Genomic DNA, 9,454 nt, shown 5'->3' with positions numbered 1-9,454 from the left:
CCCTGTTAAGTATCACTATGACAGGATTGGGACCATAAATATTTGGGACATGACATTAAATATCTAATTAATAGTGGGTAGAGTCAGCCTGCTTGAGACTATTGACAATAAATATCTAATCATGACATTAGGAAAATATTAAGTAGACCTGGAATGAGAGATCGTTGTTACAAAAGCTGACACTAAATATCTAACCGTGACATAAGAATAACATAAGAGATCATGGAAACTACTTGCTCCCCTGCCCATTTATCTCACTACCCCCTTGGCTCACGGTCACATTCCTAATGGAGACAGCTGGGACAGCTTTCACCGCGTCTCTCTCGCCTCCTGAGCACCTTTTAGGATGAAGAACCTCTTGATGTTCTCTTGGACAGATTTCCACCAGTCCGCTAGGGACTCAAAGAGGGGCTTCATGGTTCTCCACCTGCGTAGTCCCTCTTGAACTCCTCAATGTTTCAACAACTTTGTGTTCAGCTTCCACGTTCCCTTACCAGCCCGCTGCTCATCCTGTAGGTGACAGTCGGCCAGCAGGAGGCAGTGGTCAGAGATGAACACTGGCTTGACGTCGGTGGATCTGACCCAGAGCATTCGGGACACAAACAGGCAATCTATCCTTGAGTGGATAGACCCGTCGGCCCATGACCAGGTGTATCTACGCTGCGCTCCCTCTTCAGGGATGCTGAAGACGCCGTGCAGCTTTGCATCTTTTACCGTGTCCATCAGGACTCTGGGACTCTGGACGTGGCGTCCAGTTTACTGTTCCCGCCCTCCCCCCCCCCCCCCCATCTGCATCAATGATTCAGTTGAAGTCTCCGGCCAGAATGACCGGCCTGGACGTAGCCAGCAACAGTGGAAGCTGCTGCAGGACGGCCAACCGTTCACTCTTACCCACTGGGGCGGACACATTAATCGGTCTCAGGGGAGCATTCCTGTACATGACGTCAGTGACGACGAGGCGCCCGCCCACCACCTCCTTAACCTCGGAGATGGTGAAGTTGCCTCCTCGCAACAGGATATCATTACCCCCCGACCAAACTAAAGTCCATGGGCACACAAGCTCTTTTATTAATTTCAAAAATATACTTTGTTCATAAAATACTTTGATGATCTATACAACTGGACAAGCCATACATATGTAAACATTCCATTTCTTTGCATACCGCAACAGAGTAATCGTTCCTCTTTACAGGTCTGTGCAATTACATTTTTTAGCTGAGGTGTCAGCAGAGCCCAAATGACTGCATGGGCCCCCTGTTCTTCCTTAGGCAGGCAGATGTTACATAGTAGTCTTTCCCCACCGCGCCTTGGCAGCAGCTGCCCCAAGCTTCAGAGTGTCCCTCAACACGTAGTCCTGGACCTTGGAATGTGCCAGTCTGCAGCACTCAGTCAGGGTGTTTGGGTATTTGGTTCGGGGGGACTGGGGCATGCGCCAAGTCTTGGGAGGAGCGTATCAGCAAAATGAGGCAGAAACCGGGCAGATGGAAGCCTCTCCATCACGGGAAAAAAACCTGGTCTCAGATTCTATGGACTACCTAAAGTACACAAACCAGACATTCCACTCAGACCCATAGTATCACTACCAGGAACATCATCACACAAACTGGCTAAAGAGCTACAACAGAAACTGAAACACCTGATCAGCGGATCCAGACACTCTTTACAGTCAACACAAGAATTCCTGGATAACATCAGAAATATACACATAGACAAGGAAGAAACCATGGTCTCATTCGATGTAACGGCACTGTTCACTTCTATTGACAAAACCCTAGCCAGAGAAACAATACCCAACCTGCTGGACATACATAACAGACAACAGGACGCTGAACCTATTAACAAAGACGGCATACTTAAACTACTGGACCTGTGCCTCACAACACACTTCACATTCAACAACCAGATATATGAACAAATCAACGGAACACCCATGGGATCACCGATGTCCGGACTCATAGCAGAAGCAGTAATGCAAAGGTTAGAAAAAACAGTTCTAACGCAATTACAACCCAAACTCTGGGTCAGATACGTGGACGACACCTTTGTAATAATTAAAAACACAGAAATAGAGAACACACACCGGATCATCAACGCCACACTCACAGGAATCCGATTCACGAGAGAGGAAGAAAAGGACAACCAACTCCCATTCCTAGACGCGATGGTACAAAGAACACCGAACGGGGATTTCACAACGAAGGGAGATAGGGTTTTGTGATTTACATATGAAAGAAGTGAAACTATCATTTTCATTCTAACAGATGAGAGATTTAACAAATAATCAAGGTATTTTTCAATATATAATTTCAGTTACATCACACTGTAAACTTTTGCTAAAAATTCTGTGTCTTACAATTGTGTCCTCCACACGCATCAGATGAAGGAGCAGCGCTCTGAAAGCTAATGCTTCCAATCTAACCGCTTGGACTATAACCTGGTGTTGTGTGATTTTTAACTTTGTACACTGCAGTCCACCAGCGGCACCTCCAAATGAGGAAAAGGATGTTTTTTTATACAGAAGCGAGGATGGCAGGGAGGAGTAAATGAGAGAGAGAGAGACCAAAGAGAAAGAGAAGAGAAAGAGAGAATTTATGTGGAGTCCGCTGATCAAAGAGGAAGTGAACGGTGTTCAAAGTTTAAAGATGGGAAAAAGTGAGGACTGCAGATACTGGAGATCATAGTCGAGAGTGTGGTGCTGGAAAAGCACAGAAAGTCAGGCAGCATCCGAGGATCAGGAGAATGCAGTTTCAGGCAAAAGCCTTCCATCAGGAATGAGGATTGTGAGCCAACGGGGTGGAGAGATAAATGGGAGGGGGAGTGGGTCTGGGGGAAACGTAGCTGAAAGTGTGACTTGGAGATGGAAGTGGGGATGAAATTTGTCAGATGACCCATGAACCACAGGCTGTCCCCAGCCGGACATAGACATGAACAAGGAGGCAGCTAGTGTACAGTTCCCATAGTGTAGTGGTTATCACGTTCGCCTCACACGCGAAAGGTCCCCAGTTCGATCCTGGGTGGGAACATTATGCTGCGGTACTTTATCTTCCTTTCGGGAAAAAGGCCCGCACTCACATGTTCCCCCATCCGAAGCTGAGAATTGATTCCTGGGGACAGCGTCAGTGAGAGGTCAGTGGAGATTTTGGAGTGGGTCAGAGAGCTGTTGGAGAGAAGGTGTGTGTTTCTAAAGACGTCAGTCTCGCAACATGGATCTTGGAGCCAAATCCCTGAGATCCAGGCTCTCTCTCACTGTCAGAGAGATGGAGGACTGGATAGCAGAGTCCTGAGTGTGGTGCTGGAAAAGCACAGCAGGTCAGGCAGCAGCAGGAGCAGGAGAATCGAAGTGTCAGGCAGACGGCCTCCATCAGGAATCAGGCAGTGAGCCGAGGGGGTGTAGAAATCAATGGAAGGGGGAGGGGGGGGAAATGGAGATGAAAGTGCGATATGTCGAAAATAAAGTACCGCAGCATAATTCTCCCACCAAGAATCGAACTGGAGACTTTCCGCGTATGAGGCGAACATGACAACCACTACACTATGGAAACTAAACACTTACAGGGTCCTTGCACATGTCTATTTCCGCTTGGGGACTGCCTGCGATTTATGGGTCATCTATCCAATTTCAGCCCCACTTCCATCTCCAAGTCAGACTTTCAGCTACGTTTCCCCCAGACCCACTCCCCCTCCCATTTATCTCTCCACTCCGTTGGCTCACAATCCTCATTCCTGATGGAAGGCTTTTGCCTGAAACTCCATTCTCCTGCTCCTCGGATGCTGCCTGACCGTCTGTGCTTTTCCAGCACCACAGCCTCGACTATGATCTCCAGCATCTGCAGTCCTCACCTTCTCCCTGTGTCATCAAGGGTCCGAAAGACATCTTGCAAATAGAAACAGCAGGTTGAGCTGCTGCAGGTATTTGTGGTTTGTCAGTGCAGTGTGTTTGATTGGAGCTACGCCTTCACAAGATAAGGCCGTGTTTGGACAGGTTCACAGGTTGTACCAGACTGAGATCTGGTCAATCGTTTTTTTATTCAGAGTAAAGCTAATGGTAGATCTGGGATTTGTATCCAGGTCCCAGACAGGGGCAGCAGGGAGTCAGATAACTGCAAGTTCACAGAGAGTGGACTCTTGGAGAGCAGTTGTGGATGTTCTCTCCTGACCTTACAAAGGAATGGATGAGGTTGGTGATGGTTCATGAGATGGGGGCGTCGCCTAGTGAGGCCAGTGGGTGTTACCTGTCCCTAATTGCCCCTTGAACTGAGTGGCTTGCTGGCGACACAGAGTTATGTAGACTCAGGCTCTGAGAGTCACTCTCTCTACATCTCTCTCTCTGTGGATCTGTGTGCTTGCAGTGAGTCCATGGGATAAAAGTAATTGCCAATTCCCCCCACAGCAGTAGTGCGTACGGCGCGCGTGTGGCCCGGCTAGCTCAGTCGGTAGAGCGTGTGACTCTTAATCTCAGGGTCGTGGGTTCGAGTCCCACGTTGGTCGATGGGCTTCAACTTTTGAAACACACACACATTCCCGAACAACAGCTCTCTCCCATTTGGACGCGCCCTGATCTTTCACTGCTCTGAGTCAATCAGGAGGCTCAACACTCTCGGGTTCCTGGTGAAGGGCTTCTGCCTGAAACATCGATTCTCCTGCTCCTCGGACTCTGCCTGACCTGCTGTGCTTTTCCAGCATCACACTCATCCACTCTGATCTCCAGCATCTGCAGTCCTCACTTTCTCCTAATTACGAGCTGGAGTCTGATGGAGTGCAGCGACACACAGACTCTCTCTCTCTGCAGCCGCTCGCTTCACTGAGATCTCCATTACCCAGTGCTGCTGCCTTTACCATCGGCACTGGGAGAGGGTCTGGGCCGTACACACAGAGGCTGCACTCTCTCACAGACACAGACTGTAACCTGCGGCTCTGTAAACCCGCCTGGGGCAGGGGAAGCGAGTCTGACTCCCCAGCAGCAGGTGCCTTGGCGGGTGGGGGTTGGGTTGGGGGTCTGTTTTATCACAAGCTCACACTCCAGTTAGTTTATGAGTTGACAAAAAAATTAAACGCACACAATCAGGAGTGAGACAAAAATCGCCAGTTCAAATACAAGCTGCAGCTTAAATCAGCACCTGAGACCGCTCGGCCAGCCTGACACATACTAACCCCACCCCATTCCGTGCTCAATGTTCACACGAAGGCTCAGTCCACTCAGTGTCTGTACACACCTCTCTGTACACACAGACTTCTATCAAACTCTCTCACTCACCCACATTCCAGCCTGTTAATTTGTCTGCCCCTCTCCGGTACAAATGTACACAAACAATGATGCTTTGTTCCCCCTCTGTCCTGAAGGACCCCGTCTCGCCAATCAAATCTTGCAGCAGGGCTCAGTGAGACTTGAGCAATATGCTTTTCACAGCCCGGCCACTAGGGGGGCCCTACACTATTACATTGAACTGGGCATCACACTTCTCTCTCTCTCACACACACACAGTCTCACACACACACACACACACACACACACACAGGCTCATACACACGCACAGTCTCATAACTGTATCTCTGGTGCTGAAGTCTGACTGTAGGTGGCAGAAATGGTGGAGGATGATGCATTGTATTCAGAGATTGGTGAGGTGGAAGGTGCGGACAAAAGGGTTTCTATCCTTGTTGCGGTTGGAGAGGTGGGGTTCAAGGGCAGAGGTGCGGGAAATGGAGGAGTTGTACCGGAGGTTATTGTTGACCTCCTGGGAGTGACTTAACACTAATCTAGGTTTGTTCAATATATTCTTTCAGTTGCATGACACTGATCTTTTGCAATAAATTCTGTGTCTTGTGATCCTGCTCCACAGCTCCCTGATGAAGGAGCAGAACTCAACAGCCATTGTTTCCAAATAAATCTGCTGGACTATATCCTGGTGTTGTGAGATTTTTAACTCTATCTTGTGAAGGCACAGCTACAAACACACTGCACTGACAAACCATAAATACCTGCAGCAGCTCAATCTGCTGTTTCTATTTGCAAAATATCTCTCTGACACTTTATGGCACAGCACCGACCTCACTGGATATGGAGGTCAAATGCACTCGTCAAAGCAGCTGGGAGGAACTGAAATGCTCCATTATATCTGCCTGTGATGATTCAAAAGAGAAATGTTTACTTCTTTCGCAACTGAAGTCAGGAAGTGTGTCCCAGCTCTTGCTCAGAGATTTGACCTGGTCACAGTGAATCACAGGGGTGACTCCAAGCCAGAAATGACATGTGCAAAGATCAGGCATTTGTGAAGTTCCCATGGTGTAGTGGTTGTCATGTTCGCCTCCTCCGTGAACGGTTCCCAATTCGATCCTGGATGCTGTCATCGTGCTTTATCTTATGTGTTTCCGCTCCTTCATGGAAGTGGGCCAAATCTCACAGCCCCAACCCGCTCATTCCTGATGAAGGGTTCATGTTCGAAATGTCGATTCTCCCACGCCTGGGATACTGCCTGACCGCCTGTGCTTTTCCAGAACCACGCCTTTTGACTCTGATCTCCAGCATCTGCAGTCCTCACCTTCTCCCTGTGACATCAAGTGTCAGAAAGACATCTTGCAAAAAGAAACAGCGGGTTGAGCTGCTGCAGGTATTTGTGGTTTGTCAGTGCAGTGTGTTTGATTGGAGCTATACCTTCACAAGATAATGTTGTGTTTGGGCAGATTCACAGTTTGTAACAGACTGAGATCTGGTCAATCGTTTTTTTTTATTCAGAGAAAAGTTAATGGTAGACCTGGGATTTGTATCCAGGTCCCAGACAGGGGCAGCAGAGAGTCAGATAACTGCAAGTTCACAGAGAGTGGACACCTGGAGAGCAGTTGCGGATGCTCTCTCCTGACCTTACAAGGGAATGGATGAGATTGGTGATGGCTCATGGGATGGGGGCATCGCCTGGTGCGGCCAGAGGGTGTTACCCGTCCCGAATTGCTCCTTGATCTGAGTGGCTTGCTGGCGACACAGAGTTATGTAGACTCAGGCTCTGAGAGTCACTCTCTCTCTCTCTACATCTCTCTCTCTCTCTGGATCTGTGTGTTTGCAGTGAGAACATGGGAAAAAGGTAATTGCCAATTCCCCCCACAGCAGTCGGCGGGAATGCGTTCGCGTCGCCCGGCTAGCTCAGTCGGTAGAGCATGAGGCTTTTAATCTCAGGGTCGTCGGTTCGAGCCCCACGTTAGGCGGAGGGCTCCACTTTTAAAACACACACACTCTCTCCCATTCGGACGTGCCCTGATCTTTCACTGCTTTGAGTCAATCAGGAGGCTCAATACTCTCGGGTTCCTGGTGAAGGGCTTCTGCCTGAAACATCAACTCTCCTGCTCCTCGGACGCTGCCTGACCTGCTGTGCTTTTCCAGCACCACACACTTCCCTCTGATCTCCAGCATCTGCAGTCCTCACTTTCTCCTCATTTCTCCCTGCAGCCTGATGGAGTGCAGCGACACACAGACTCTCTCTCTCTCTCTGCAGCCGCTCGCTTCACTGAGAGCTCCATTACCCAGTGCTGCTGCCTTTCCCAGCGACACTGGGGGAGGATGAGGGCTGCACTCACTCACAGACACAAACAGTAACCTGCGGCGCCAGGGGCAGGGGAAGCGAGTCTGACTCCCCAGCAGCAGGTGCCTTTTTGGGGTGGGGGTGGGGGTGGGTTGAGGGTCAGTTTCATCATACGCTCACACTCCAGTTCGTTCATGGGTTTACAAAAAATTAAACCCACACAATCAGGAGCGAGACAAAAATCGCCAGTTCAAAGACAAGCTACCGCTAAAATCAGCACCTGAGATCGCTCGGCCAGCCTGACGCATACGAGCCACAGCCCATTCCGTGCTCAATGTTCACACGCAGGCTGAGTCCAGTCAGTGTCTGTACACACCTCTCTGTTCACACAGACTTCTACCAAACTCTCTCACTCACCCACATTCCAGCCGGTTGTTTTGTCTGCCCCTCTCCGGTACAAATGTACACAAACAATGATGCTTTTTTCCCACCTCTGGACTGTAGGACCCCGTCTCGCCAATCAAATCTTGCAGCAGGGCTGAGTGAGACTTGAGCAATGTGCTTTTAGCAGCCCGGCCACTAGGGGGACCGTACACTATTACATTGAACTGGGCATCACACTTCATCTCTCTTTCTCACACACACACAGTCACACACACACACACAGTCTCATACACACACACACACCCACACACACACACAGAGTCTCATATACACAGTCACACACACACAGTCTCATACACACACACACACAGAGTCACACACAGTCTCATACACACACACAGTCACACACACAGTCTCATACACACACAGTCACACACACACACACACAGTTACACACACGGACACTAAGGGGGTTTCTCACTCTCTCAGCACTGCCTTTGCACACCTCCCACGGGCTCATGTTGCTGGCCATTCCCATTTAACTATCCCCTCAGAGAGAACCCCTCCACCATCCTCCGCCAGCATGGACTAATTGGGCAGAATGATCTTCTGAATGAATACCAGAAGAAGCTGCACTCCCACTGGGGAGTTCAAACAGCTCATTTGGAGGAGGGTCGAGTTGGATGACAGGTTGGGAAAGACACTTTGTTCAAGTCTCCAGGAGCCCTGCTTACATGGAAAATAAAGAGCATGAAATCATGGGAAAGGGTTAAAGTATGTGGAAGTGGAGGAAGGTGTCTGAGATGGTCCACGTGACCCTGAGGCCAGGGTGCAAGGTGTTGGTGAAAAGCACAACACGTCAGGTGGCATCCGAGGAGCAGGTGAGTCAACATTTCAAGCATTAGCTCTTCATCAGGAATGTAGGGCCCATGGGGTCTGAGAGATAAATGGTAGGGGGAGTGAGGCTTGGGGGAGTAAGGTAGCTGAGAATGCGATAGGTAGATGAAGTGATAGGTGATGGTGTTAGGTCGGAGCAGTATGTGGAGCAGATAGATGGGAAGGAAGATGGACAGATAGGACAGTTCAAGAGGGCGGTGCCGAATGGAGGGTTGGATCTGGGATAATGTGGGTGGGAGGGGAGATTGGGAAACTGTTGAAATTGACATTGATTGTGTGTGGTCAGAGGGTCCCAAGGCAGAAGATGAAGCGTTCTTCCTGCAGTCGTTGGGATTTAGCAGTGGAGAAGGCCCAGGACTTGCATGTCATTGGCCGAGTGGGAGCGTAGTTGAAGTGGTTGGCCACAGGTAGGCACAGTTATTTAGTGTGTGTGTCCCACAGATGCTCTCTGGGACATGCCACAAGTTGACATCCTGTCTCCCCAATGTAGAGGAGACCACGTCGAGAGCAATGGACACAGCAGATGAGGTGTTTGGATGTGCAGGAAAATCTCTATCAGATGTGGAAGGATCCTTAAGGCCCTTGGATGGAGATGAGTGGGGAGATGTAGGTGCAGATTTTACACCTCTTGAAGTGGCAAGGGAAGGTGCCGGGAGTAGTGGGTG

General features: G+C 49.6%; 3 non-coding genes across 3 annotated transcripts; all 3 read left to right on the top strand.

The window, feature by feature from the left end:
• The first annotated feature begins 2,950 nt into the window (after positions 1 to 2,950).
• Positions 2,951 to 3,023, top strand: trnav-cac (transfer RNA valine (anticodon CAC)). Its single transcript has one exon. It is a non-coding gene; the product is annotated as a tRNA-Val (tRNA).
• A 1,391-nt stretch (positions 3,024 to 4,414) lies between these two features.
• trnak-cuu (transfer RNA lysine (anticodon CUU)) lies at positions 4,415 to 4,488 on the top strand. Its single transcript has one exon. It is a non-coding gene; the product is annotated as a tRNA-Lys (tRNA).
• A 2,633-nt stretch (positions 4,489 to 7,121) lies between these two features.
• Positions 7,122 to 7,194, top strand: trnak-uuu (transfer RNA lysine (anticodon UUU)). Its single transcript has one exon. It is a non-coding gene; the product is annotated as a tRNA-Lys (tRNA).
• The last annotated feature ends 2,260 nt before the right edge of the window (positions 7,195 to 9,454 follow it).

This window comes from Hemiscyllium ocellatum, unplaced genomic scaffold (genome assembly GCF_020745735.1).
Source record: "Hemiscyllium ocellatum isolate sHemOce1 unplaced genomic scaffold, sHemOce1.pat.X.cur. scaffold_898_pat_ctg1, whole genome shotgun sequence".
Lineage (NCBI taxonomy): Eukaryota > Metazoa > Chordata > Chondrichthyes > Orectolobiformes > Hemiscylliidae > Hemiscyllium > Hemiscyllium ocellatum.
This window is presented reverse-complemented; position numbering and strand designations above follow the sequence as displayed.